The sequence below is a fragment of the Schistocerca cancellata genome, chromosome 3, assembly GCF_023864275.1.
Source record: "Schistocerca cancellata isolate TAMUIC-IGC-003103 chromosome 3, iqSchCanc2.1, whole genome shotgun sequence".
NCBI lineage: Eukaryota > Metazoa > Arthropoda > Insecta > Orthoptera > Acrididae > Schistocerca > Schistocerca cancellata.
In genome coordinates, this window is record NC_064628.1 from 331,633,173 (window position 1) to 331,647,471 (window position 14,299).

Sequence of the window (14,299 nt, forward strand, 5' to 3'; positions counted from 1 at the left end):
TTATGTCACTACATAATCAATCAAGGCGAATGATGCTTAAACATTCCGTCTTCCGCCCCCTGCCCCAGGCCCCCCCGCAGTAAAAGACACGCTCTGACTAATCAACTTCAGTGATCAAACAAAATAATAACAGTTTCAGGTACTAGACCAAGAAAGCGTGGAACAGCTAGACATCGTTCAGGGAAAACATCTTTCACGCTTTAGTTTACACACTTAATGTATACAAGCATAGATTTCAGTCTAGGTGTAGCGTCTTTGATTCATAATCAAAACGTCTTCAGTCCCGGGTTCGAATCCTGCTGTTGCTTAAAATTTGATTAATAATCAGCATTGGCTGCCGAAGACTTCCGGCATAAGAAGCACCCTTCATTCTGCCAACGGTCTTGTCAAAGAGGGCGAAGGAGCGGACAGAGGTTCAGGGCACTCTCTTGAGGAGGTAGGTTGCAAGTGCTAGTCTGAGATGAAGAGGAATTCGTGGCGGGCTGCATCAAACCAGTCAGAAGGCTGACGACCAAACTAAAAAAAAATCTCCGGAAATATGTTTCCTACAATGACATAGTTTTGGAGATACATTCAGTGACATATTTGGATACTGTCTGCAAAATATATTTCGAACATAATTAGTAATATAGAATGAAATTTTCCCTCTACAGTGGAGTGTGCGCTGATATGAAATTTCCTGGCACATTAAAACTGTGTGCCGGACCGAGACTTGAACTCGGGACCTTTGCTGTGAGGACCGGGTGTGAGTCATGCTTGGGTAGCTAAGTTGGTAGAGCACTTGCCCGCGAAAGGCAAAGGTCCCGAGTTCGAGTCTCGGTCCGGCACACAGTTTTAATCTGCCAGGAAGTTTATATCAGCGCACACTCCGCTGTAGAGTGAAAATTTCATTCTAGAAACATCCCCCAGGCTGTGAGTACGCCATGTCTCCGCAATATCCTTTCTTCCAAGAATTCTAGTTCTGCTTGGTTTCGCAGGAGAGCTTTTGTGAAGTTTGGAAGGTAGGAGACGAGGTACTGGCGGAATTAAAGCTGTGAGGACGGGGCGTGTGTCTTGCTTGGGTAGCTCAGTTGGTAGAGCACTTGCCCACAAAAGGCAAAGGTCCCGAGTTCGAGTCTCGGTCGGGCACACAGTTTTAATCTGCCAGGAAGTTTCAGTAATATAGGAGTAATCAACTGAGACGTCTTGCATGATTCGGCAGTTTCTAACGCATCTCGATATGTGACGCCATATTTCCTGAAATATATGTCACAGAATGTTGTATACTGGTATGTACATTAAGCTTCATATATGAATGCAGTTCGCGAAGGTGGTTCGAGCAGAATTAGTAGCAAAGAAGTAATAAGCTTAAAGGTCATGCGTGATGCGACCGTTATCCACATATCTCAGTATTCATAACTTTATGCCTCCTGAGCTATGTGTCCTACATGCTGGCACATTCAGTGGTAAAAGTGAGTACTGTCTTCAAAATGGGTCGTGAATACAGTTTTACTGCATTAACAGCGAAAACGCATTAAGCGATAATTTTTTTTTCCTCTCGTTATTTTGTGGGGGTTTCCAGCAAGAAAAGTTTCGTAAAGGCTTCAAATTTCATGAAAGTTTGTTGCATGTCACTAAGTGCTGTCATTTTCAAATACTGGATGAAATTACAGGTATTCGCATATCGTGCTCTACATGGCTTTTTCAGGCCTACCCCCACCCTTTTGACAAGTAGGTGGTGTGTTACCACCACAGCGATTCCACAGCGATTCTTTCCAGCCAGTAAGTGAAATGTGTACCATGTTTGGTTAAAATCGATTCACTGGTTTAAAAGGAGATTCGTATACACATAATTTACTATGATATAATGGAAATTGAAGAATAGTTATGCGAAATCCATTTTTTGTTACGGTTTGATTATGCAAGCGGGTCTGACTGTTTATTCTGTTAAATATTCATGGCCGGATTGGATTTACAATTGTTTCCTGGAGCATAAGGGTTGATATGTATGTAGTCTAACTTTCTTGGCTCAAAAGGATCGGGGTGGGGACGACTTCCATGATACTAGCGGGGCTGTATAGGGCAAAAACTGTATAGGAAGACAGAGATTGGAATACATCCAGCAAATAATTGAGGACGTAGGTTGCAAGTGCTACTCTGTGATGAAGAGGTTAGCTCAGGAGAGGAATTCGTGGTGGCCGCATCAAACCAGTCAGAAAACTGATGACAAAGAAAAGTAAAACACCCAAGATTTTTCAATAATAAAACATTTCCAGCGTTTTAATAAACAAAAATGACGTAGTATAAAACTACTGGGCAACTCGAGCGCTTGAGAAAGGTTCACAACTACCCAATTAAGAAACATTAAACACCAAAATTTACATTTTCTCTCAGGTAAAAGGCTACAGCAATTTTTTAAGGCTATTAACCTTTTGAGGAAAACAAATGTTTAAAGAACACCCCCGACATATACTTTCAATGCAAGTTTCCCTTTATATATGATTGCTTTAAAATAGTAAAGACTATGTGATTTGTCCATACTTCATAAGATGTATTGTCCTAATCATCATCATTTCATCCCCATTGACGTGCAAGTATCCGAAGTGGCGTCAAATCGAAAGAATTGCAACCTGCGGAAGGCCTACCCGACGAGAGGCCCTAGTCACACGACATTTATTGCTAATAAATTTTTTCACTTAAATAAACCATACCAGCAGTCAAGAAGTAGTTTCAATACACAAGCACTGGAGAGGAAAATAAGTCCAATGCGAAATAGCACAGTGCCTTTGTGAAACAACAGTCACTATAAAAGCACCGAGCTACCAGGGACCCAAAAGGCAATGGGCAGAAACCAATGCCGGCAACCTCACGCGGCCGTATCGAACCAAAACGCAAGAGAGACATCACATCTACATCTACATCTACATGGATACTCTACAAATCACATTTAAATGCCTGACAGAGGTTTCATCGTACCACCTTCACAATTCTCTATTATTCCAATCTCGTATAGTGCGCGGAAAGAATGAACACCTCTTCACGTATCACGGAGATCTAGAAGAACTGAAGAGGTGGCCAACAGACGTAAAGGTTAAACCAGACAGCCGGCCAACTTAACTTGGAGAGGACAACAACTTTCGCAATTCAAAGGTTGGATTAATTATACACACCCATTTCCCCTAAGATGTCAGGAAATATGTAGAATTGAACAGTGGGCCAGCCTTCAGGTAAATTAAATAAATATGAGGCAGTTGCCGCCAAGGTCACACTATCCGGGCTTATTCTTTCAGGAGCAGTCGCAAGCAAACAACTTTGCATTATATCATGGTCAGGCAGAGACTCGGAAATAAAATATTGAATTGTAACGATACCCATTAGCAGACAGAGACTCAACTCACAATTTAATAATGATGGGGAGTAGACTAAACTTTGGCAAGAATTATACGGAAAGTCCAGTGTAGCAGGAAGTGAGATACTGAAGTTCTGAGGAATGGTGAGACACAATGGAAGGTCACTACAATGTGGATACTGCCATAAGTAGTAGACATCTATAAAAAATAATCACAGATAGAGGGACAAACACAAGGAAGGTAAACGCAAAGAAACCTTAATTAACAGGAAAACTCTTGAAATTGATTGGGGAAAGAAGGAAGTACAAAAATATTCAGAGAAAGACAGGAATATAAATAACTTAGAAATGCTATAAGCAGGAAGAGCAGGGAAGTCAAGGCGAAGTGGTAGCAAGGCCGACCGCTGTGGCAGAGCGCTTCTAGGCGCTTCCATCCGGAACCGCACTGCTGCTGCAGTCGCAGGTTCGAATCCTGCCTCGGTCATGGATGCCTGTGATGTCCTCAGGTTATTTACGTTTAAGTAGTTCTAATTCTAGGGGACTGATGAGCTCAGATGTTAAGTTCCATAGTGTTCACAGCCATTTGAACTATGGTAGCAAGAAACTTGTTAAGTAATCGAGAAAGAAATGAACTTCGGAAGGACTGTCCCAGCTGTTACAAAACCAATCTGGGAAATGAGAAGCAAGTGTGGCAGTATTAAGTCTGCACTGAGAATCCCAGTGTTAAACTTAGAGGAGAGAGTGTATGGATGGAAAGCGTACATTGAGTACCTATACAAGTGATTGTCTGATGACATGGTACAGAAAGAAATTAAGTAGAAAGAAAGTAAGTCTGGAAGAATATGAATCTAGTACTCGAATTAAAATGGTTGCAAGAAATGGATATTGCCTTTCGCCCCAAATGTTCAGTTTTATACATCGAAGAAGCAATGATGAAAATAATAGAAAACTTCAGGAGCGGGAACAAAATTGAAGGTAAAAGGACATCAGTGATAAGATTCGCTAACGAAATTTCTATGCTCAGTAAAGGTGAAGAAAAATTACACAGTCTGTTGAATGAAATTAACAGTGTCAAGAGTACAGAATGTAGAGTGAAAGCGTACAGAAAAATTACTCAAGAAATGGGAAATAGCAGGTATGAGAATAGCGAGAAACGTAATATGAAACTGGTATTCACCAAGTAATCGAAGTTCAGGAGTTCTGCTACCTTGGAAGCAGAATAACCCACGACGAGGGACATAAAGAGCAGACTAATACGTGCAAAAAGGGCGTTCCTCGGCAAAGAGACTGAGGAAGAAATTTGTGTGGATGTACTCTTGCAGGAGAGCATTGTGTGATAGTGAATCGTTCCTCGGCAAAGAGACTGAGGAAGAAATTTGTGTGGATGTACTCTTGCAGGAGAGCATTGTGTGATAGTGAATCGTTCCTCGGCAAAGAGACTGAGGAAGAAATTTGTGTGGATGTACTCTTGCAGGAGAGCATTGTGTGATAGTGAATCATAGTTTGTTGAAAAGCGGAACACAAGAAATGCGATGCAACGTAAGAATGTTGAGAGTCACGTCGACTGAAGAGCTTAGCGCAGGAAATGAGCTAGTGGCGGGCCGCATCAGTCCACTCAGAAAGACTCCCATCCCATACCCCCCCCCCTCCCCCAAAAAAAAGTCTGGACTGGTGTTGTTGCATTTCGTTTTCCGACAGTGTACTCTTCATTGAAAGCACTGTTTTGCTGACTAATATATTAGCTGCCATGTCAATTATTCTGAGAGTATATTTCTTTCTAGTTCATTAATTATTCAATTAATAACAGAAGAATGAGAAAACAGGTAGAACACGACCTCGAAGAAGATCAGTTGGGAGTGCGGAGAAATGTAGGAACACAGGAGGCACAAATGAACCAACGACTTATCTCAGAACACAGGTTGAGGAAAGGCAAACCTATGTTTATAGCTTTTAGAGACAGAGAAAGCTTTTAGCCATGTTGAGTGAATTACACAACTCAGAATTCTGAACTCAGCAGGTGTAAAGGGCAAAGGACTATGAAGAACAGTTCAGTGGAATGGGTAGTGTTTGGAAAGGAAGATATAATACGAACAAAAGTAAAAAGAGGGTGATGGAGTGTAGTCGAAATAAATCAGGCGATACTAGAGGAATTACATTAGGATATGAGGCACTGAAAGTAATAGATGAGATTTGATATTTGGGCAGTAAAATAACTAATTGTGGGCAAAGTAGAGAGGATGTAAAATGTGGGCTTGTAATCGCAAGAAACACGTTTCTGAACAAGATAAATCTGTTAACAGAGAATATAAATTTATCTTTTAGATTAATGATGAGGTGGGACTTTACAACAGTGAAATAATATTGAAACTTCATTATACATGATCTATGAGTAGTTTATATTTTTTTCTCAATGCTACTATCTTCGGTCAGACTATTAACAAGCCGAAGCCTAACGGATAGGCAAAATCTTTAAAGTTCACAAGGCAAAGTCTGCTGACAAAAAACTATGGCGTTAAATAACATACAAATTACTTACAAAGCGTAACCAGTTTGTTGCTACAACATTTGAAGTGAACAACTTCGATTCAGCCTCTGTTAAATACATAATCTCCAAAAGACACAGGTATGTGGGACGTACTCACAAGACGATAGCATATTTCAAACTGAAGAAAATTGTAACGCGCCTGTAGTAAAAAAAACGTTTTAACAGCAAAAACCAAGGGGAAAATGCAATGAATATTGGACAAAGAGCGTAAGGAAGTGTCGTTAGCTGTAACATCGATTACGCATACATATCAGAGCTCCTCGTACTTGTGAGATCTAAGGAGTATTTTGGAGTACAACAGTTTAAGGAAGATGTAAACAGGGAGTGGCTAAACAAACAACGTATTTAACTAACGGTATCTGAAACTAAAACTAAACAAAACTTCTCCCGAACAGGCCATGAAGGCCCAACGGCACTGACCGGTCGTGTCATCCTCATTTTGTAGACGTCACTGGATGCGGATATGGAGTGAAATGTGGTCAGCACACCGCTCTCCCGGCCGTATATCAGTTTCCGAGACCGGAGCCGCTACTTCTCAATCACGTAGCTCCTCAGTTTGCCTCACAAGTGCTGAGGGTACCCCGCTTGCCAACAGCGCTCGGCAGACTTGATGGTAACCCATCCAAGTGTTAGACCAGCCCGTCAGCGCTTAACTTCGGTGATTTGACGGGAACCGGTAACAAACAGTATCATCAAAGTATAATGATAAGAAACATTCAATGAAGTGACATGTGTGGTAAAGACAGAGTCAAATTAAAAAAAAAGAAAACATCGTATTAACCACCCTTAGGGTTGTGTATCATATGTAAGTGAACTTGAGAGATCTAACTTTATTTAACTGCAGCATTCACATGAAAATGTAACGGAATCTCAAACAGTTTCATCATCACAAAGCTACAACTGTACATACAATGAAGCAATTTTCTATTACATCGACCTTTTAATGCTGTAAATAATCCATTACCTAATGGAAAACATGTTAAGTCAACAAACCTACAAAGAGATACCTTATATAAACAAATTTCAAAAAAAATGTAATAATGCATCATATATTAACCAGTCATGTCTCATAAATAAATAGGATATTTATGTACAAAAAATTTATATACAGCATGAAATACAGATATGTGAGGGAGGAGAGCGGGGGCTGTGATTGAAATATTTAATGGTTAGGAATATATGTCGTGGAAACAAAGACAAGCTTATCAAGCTTATCAAGATATATGAAATGTATTAAAGCGTAAGTGAGGGAAGTGTAGTGACGAAGAAGTCATAGATAAGTAACATATAGGAGGCACCTATGAAATTAATGTAATGTAAGATCATTAATTGATAATTAACAACCAACAGTGATGGCAGTGAATCAACAAAGGAATAGCACATGTTGAACACATATGGTAGCATTAAGCCAAAAAAAATTTTAACAGTTGCAGAAACCGTAACAAAGACTGAGGGGACAATCAGTTTTGAGATTTGACGTACTTACTTAGCTAACTGCTTAATACTAAGGGTGTGTACATGATAGTGTATTACAATAGGCTGTGCTTGTAATAATGTTGTTAACACCCAGTATTAAATTCAAAATTTTATGAATGTTTGTAATCACATTTGCAATATGTATATACACATAAATAAAAACTTAAGTCACATGTACTAACTTTCTATAAGGAAAGAAACAGAGGTGACATTTATAGATTGGTCTCTTATAAACTGTGTTGTTGTACACCTTCCACATACCGTGTAGCTAATAATAAGCAAATCTGGGGTGACTAATGGATAAAGGATTGGGGGGATGGCGAGTCTAGGACAGGTGATGGGGACAAAGGAGAGATTGATAGGATTGGAAGGTCAGAAGGGGTACACATTCTGGAGGAAATAAAAAAGTGTACCAAAGGAATACACCAAAAGTGAGTCGTTGGACGCTAACAAGGGCTGAGCAGTTTTCTTGACGAGTGTGCTGCTTAGATCTGCTATTTAATTTCCATGTAGATTGTTGTTCACAGAATTTATTATAATACTAACAAGTAAGTGTAACACCTCTTAAAAATTTACATTAACAAGAAAATTTTTTCGCAGTATACAATACGAAAAAATATGTCACAGAAAACATATCTTAAAATAAAAGGGTAACCAGGAGCCAAATATGTAGAGTAGCGTTTACCAATAATGTATTTATAAAATATCCACATACTGAATGCTAAATATTCGAAAAACGATATGAAATTGTATGAAACATTTAACTCTTACCACGAAGACAGACAGACCATCAGTTTCACCAGGATTTCAGATAGTATGAAATCACTACATAGAACTGATAAGAGCGATTTAATGAACATATTAGAAGAGATTTGAATCTACTGTGATTGAAAACAACGCCTGGACATAATTCTGAATGAGAAAAAAAATTGAAGTGTACTTTATGGAATATTTTGCAAACATTTCATTTTAGGAGTAACAACCTTCTGATAATACACTTTCCCTGTCCGTTCTGCCCCCTGTCCCTCTTCTCTATAAACACCCCAGCTTATTTATAAAAGTATTTCTCATTAAACCAACAGGCTGAGTAACTTCATGCTAACGCTTAAATATTTTATACAATTTCAGGTACATTTTTGGTCTAGTTAGCATGCAGTACGTAGAATTTTTATAAATACATTATTGGTAAACATTGCTTTATGTAAATGACTCCTTATTTCCCATTTCTTTCCAGATTTGTTATTTCATGGAATATTATCTCTCCGTGAATATTTCTTGCAACTTGTAATTTTTTTTTACTAACGATGGGCTTGAAGAACGGTTAGAATTAAGTGCTAACATTGTAACAGATTCTGTGTACCATCAACTGCATGCAACAAACCAGTGAGCCCTTGTTATGCGTCGAACGATTTCGCTCATGATGTAGAGACTTTTGGTGCGTCCCTTCAGCACACCTTCCTTAATCCCTCCCCAATTTGTACTCCTTTTGGCCTGCCTATCCTATCAACTTATTCTCTTTCCTCATCACCCATCCTAGCCTGCCCCCCACCCCTCCTCCATCCTTTATCTTCCCCAGGCTTTCCTCTGACCTTAGGCTAATGTACTGTGTGAAGACATAATTTTTATAAGCCTATTGTACTGATAATAAGCCAACCCACACATTTCCCTCCATCCTCTACCATCCTAAAGACACTTCAATCCACTTTTAATAACTTATGCTTAATGTAATGGGCTGACAATTTTGTTGTTGGTACATAAGTATGGCAGTCAATTTCCGATGTATTATTCGAATATTTAATTACACATTACGTGGAAGTAATATAATATACAACTTGTAAGACATCATTCTATGTATGTGACGTCTCTTTCTTTGGTTTTCGAAAATTGGTTTATGTGAATTAATTTTTTCTTTATGTATATATTTCTTGCAAACGAGATTACACACTATAATAAAATTTTAAATTTAGTACTGGATGTTGACAAATGTTATTACAAGCATAGCCTATTATAGTACACTTTCATGTACCACCTTCCTCTTTCTCTTGTTAGCAGTGTAAGTATGTCCGAAGTTAAAGCTGATTGTATCCTCACTCTCTGTTATAGTTTCTACAACTATTAAAACCTTTTTGTCTTAATGCTGCCACAAGTGTGCAACCTGTTCTTATGTATTGTGTTTCACCTTTGTTGACCCAGTGCCCTGGCTGTAGGTTGTTAATGACCAATTAATGATCTTATGTTATAACAATTTAATAGGTGCCTCCTCTATGTTACATATACATGTCTTCTTCCCCCCTACACTTACCTTCCGTATGTTTTAACACATACCATACCCCTTGGAAACATCTTTTTTCCATAACAAATATTTCTAACCATTAAATATTACAATCACAGCCTCCGCCCTCCCTCTTCCTGTAACTGCATTTCATGCTGTATCTAATATTTCTGTACATAAATGTCCAATTTATACTGTAACCTTTAGATCTAATCTCTAGCCCTCACTTATTGAAGTTTTATTTATGAGACATGACAGGTTATTGAGTGATGTGTTTTACATATTTTTTGATATTTGGCATTTAAGGCATCCCATTATAAGTTTAACATGTTTATTTACAGCATTAAAACATCGTTTTGATAGAAAATTCCTTCACTATAAGTACAGTTGTAGTTTTGTTACGATGACAGTGTTTGAGACCCCGTTGGATGCTCATTTGAAAGGTGTTAAACAAATTTAGTTCCCTTGAATTAACTTGCGTATGACACACAACCTTAAATAACATTAATTCCATGTTTGCTTGTTTATTTTTTATTGACATGACATTGCGTGTTTTGTAAAGGGTTCTTCACCACACAAGTCACTTCACTGAATGCGATTGTATGTTTATACTTTATTGATACTTTTGTTAAGTACGTTGTTTGTTTAGCCACTTTACTGTTTACGTCGTTGTTAAGTCGATGTAATCCAAAATACTCACAAGATCTCACAAGCACCTTTGGCATGTATGCATTGATGACATTATTAGTATATAGGCAGGCAGTAGATGGTGTGGCGCCGAAGTATGCTCTTAGGATTGTGGCAGATAACTGTCGAGGTCGAACTCTGTGGTTCAAATGGCTCTGAGCACTATGGGACTCAACTGCTGTGGTCATCAGTCCCCTAGAACTTAGAACTACTTAAACCTAACTAACATAAGGACATCACACACACCCATGCCCGAGGCAGGATTCGAACCTGCAACCGTAGCATCAACGCGGCTCCGGACTGGAGCGCCTAGAACCGCACGGCCACCGCGGCCGGCCCGAAATCTGTGTTTTTACAGTTTGTTGAAATTGTATTTAGTATTTCAGATTTTGCAAAGTGCGGTGCCGTGGTTTATTACAAGTGACTGTCAATGAATTACAGCAAGTTTTAGTCGTTGGCTCATTAACTCACTGCAGTGATCGTTGTTAAACTGTTGGCACTGGACTGTAAACACTAGGGTTTGGTTTCTTAAAGCAAATTAACAGCTGAGTATTATTGTGTCATCATTTTGTACACGCTGTGTGTTTTAATTTAAAGCTATGTTTTAAAGAAATGTAAGGCTTTTTGTTGTGCACAAGACAGTCTTTAATTAACAGCTGCTAGAATTACGTTCCTTATTTGTTCATTTCGATTCCGAGATCTGGGCAGGTTCTAATCCACGATAGCAGGTGGCTGCATAATATGGTTCGGAGGGGGTCAAGGGAGGGTGGTGTTGCACCCGTCTCTTGTGCCGCCGTGGTTAAAGTACTCTGTGATTGGCGAAATGGAGCTATCCAAAACGGGCACTGTGGGCACAGATGACAGGATGAACGACCGCAACGGCGATGTGCGTGGGTGACTAGACGAGTAATTATTGAACAACTGACAGTCCAGGTGAACCAAGCGGCTACCGCCAGCGTCTCCTCTACAACCCTTTAGCGATCGTTGCAGCAGGTGCTTGGGTCATTCTTCCGTGCTAACTGCTGTGCATCGGCGACGAAGGCTGGAATTTGTAGGCGAATCCGCTGTTAGATATATACAGAGTGGCCATAGGTGGCCTTTTGGGATGAACTACGTCTTCTACTATCCGACATATGACCACTGGCCGACGGCCATATAACAATTGTCGGAAGGATCCAGGCCGGAGGAGAGAGCATTACTGCCTGGGGAATGTTTTCGTGGCATTCCATGGGTGATCTCGTCATTCTGGAAGGCACAGTGAATCAGCAAAGGACTGGTAACGTGTCATACAGATCGTCTCAAACTCTCCGGGTTCAAATCTCATCGGGAGCACATTACTCGGACTGCTCGCGCCACGAATCCTCAGGTGAGACACCTAGCGCAGATGGCCGTGGAACTTGAGTTAGCAAGGCTCAATACACCTGTCGCTACGTACCAGAACCTCACTGACACTCTTCCTGCATCTTTCGCGCCACAAAAGCTCGTTATTCAGGCTTTAGACAGGTGCTCCCATTAATGTGACTGGACGAGTATACCTCTCTCTCTCTCTCTCTCTCTCTCTCTCTCTCTCTCTCTCTCTCTCTGTGTGTGTGTGTGTGTGTGTGTATGTGTGTGTGTGTGTTTGTGTGTGTGCGTGTGTTTGTGCGTGTGAGTTTGTGCGTTTGTGACATAAAGACCTACGAAAGAAACGGATAAAGAGTATAAAGAATATTAAACAGGGGTGCAATCAGATGAGCAGAAAGGACGGATAGGTGCAGGAATTGAGAGGGAGGGTGAAAAGTAATTGGAGGAATAGAGACAGATATAGAGTGAGAGAGAGAGTGGTTGGAGAGAAACGTGAGAGGAAGAGCGACCCGCAGGCGCCCGCCCTGCCGCCGCTGCTGTGAGGGACCCACGCTCGCCGTGTTTACTCTCGCCAAGACACACACAAACGCGCCCGCCCAACTCGGCCGCAAGTTGCAGCCTGAGTCGTAGTGTCTGCCTCTGTTCGCACGTCCGCCGTGGGCTGAGCAACGCTATGCTCTCTTCTCGCACGCGACTGCGAGATGTTCTTAGTACCTGTCTAAGGCTTTAATCAACATTACTGTGCTTAACCGCCTAGCAGCTGAGCGAAACCTATACTTACCTCACTTCCACGTTCACATACGCCTTCTTTTGTTCTCCTCTATTTGTGGAGGGTCACCTTAGTATGAACATTCCACTCCTCATCTACTTAGGACTTCCTTCAATGGCTCGGCTGAAAACATTAGTAAGGGACAAGCCGGTTGTTTAGCGTAACTGCAGAGTAAATTTTCAGTAAAACGTCATAAATAAGGTATTTCGAGGGGATCCATTGCAATTTTTCATTCAGATAAAACGTTGTTTTAAAATACTTATAGAGTAACGACATTCAATCGACTATCAAAAAACCTTTATTCTTAAAAATACCTCGAAGGATACTTTACAGCCACGCGGGATTAGCCGAGCGGTCTGACGCGCTGCAGTCATAGACTGTGCGACTGGTCCCGGCGGAGGTTGGAGTTCTCCCTCGGGCATGCGTGTGTGTGTTTGTCCTTAGGTTAATTTAGGTTAAGTAGTGTGTAAGCTTATGGACTGGTGACCCTAGCAGTTAAGTCCCATGACATTTCACACACATTTGAACATTTGATACTTAACATTGTTTACTTGCCAAGTGAGTGCAATTAAGTTCGGTTACCATTCACTTATCACTGTCTCTTTGCTGCGCTAGTTAACGATACATTACTGTGAAAATTGTCAAAAATACGATTTTAATAAATGTTCCAAATTCTTTCAGTGTTTTAAAATAATGAAGTACATAAAATCTGAAAAGTAATCTGTGATACTAAGGAAGTCCCTTATCATTTCTTGCATCACATTGTCACATAAACAATGGTAAGGGAAACGACTTTGTTTACTTGCTCAAGAAAAATTCGTATTTACCTAGTGAGCAACCAATTTCGTTTCACATTTGCGTTCACGAGCATGTTCAGGATCTTTATCTGGGTGGTAGTAATCCTCACAATCGCCATATTTGTCGACATCGTCCCTGAAAAATATTTTCCTGCCACGAAATCTGCCCACCTTGCTACTAACCAGGAGCCATGCTTTTCGCACTTACCACAGTTGACATGCAGACAGCTTGACGAACTCACTATTAGTGACAATTTGAAATTAGAGACAGAGCGCTAGTTCTTATTTTTCTTTTGAAGTATCAACTAATACGAGTAAAAATTCTCTTCTAGAGTACTGCTACGCGGTATGAGATCCTTAACGCATAGGATTAACGCAGGACATCGCAAAAGTTAAAAAAAGAAAAGAAAAACAGCTCGTTTTGTACTATCACGAGAAAGGGCGGACGGTGTCACTGATATGAAAAGAGTTGGAATGTCACTCATCAAGAAGAGCCGTTTTTCCGTGTCACCAATTTCAAAGCATTTCGTTCACACAACCTACATCGAGAGATATGCCCATACTGATAAAATAACGGAAATCAGAGCTTTAACAGAAAGATTTAGTTGTAGATTTGTCCCACATGCTATTCGAGAGTGGAATGGATGAGAACAGTGTTTTGTGAACCACCTTCCGAACGCTTAAGTATGATTTGAAGAGTTATCTTGTACATGTAGATCTTCAGAAGTAGTTTATGTAATTTCACTCTGTGTTGAATTTCCAGTATGAACATACACATACGTCGACCATATGGCGTAATCTGCGCTACGTCAGTGTATTTCATTGTTTCCCTATTCTCTCACAAGTGCAAATTTTGGAAAATTGAATCGGCAATCCTCTGAGTTCCTTCGAAAAAACCTATAAGAGTCACTGACCTTCCGCAAGTGAACTGTATTGTCTTTGAGGATTCCATCAAATTTATTTTTGACACGAATTTCCTTAGATACTCCGTCATTCACTGAATTTGACTCTAGGATTTTTCGTGTCTACTTTTCAAATCAGGAAAATAGTAGGTATTAGGATTAATTAATCTCAAAAGATC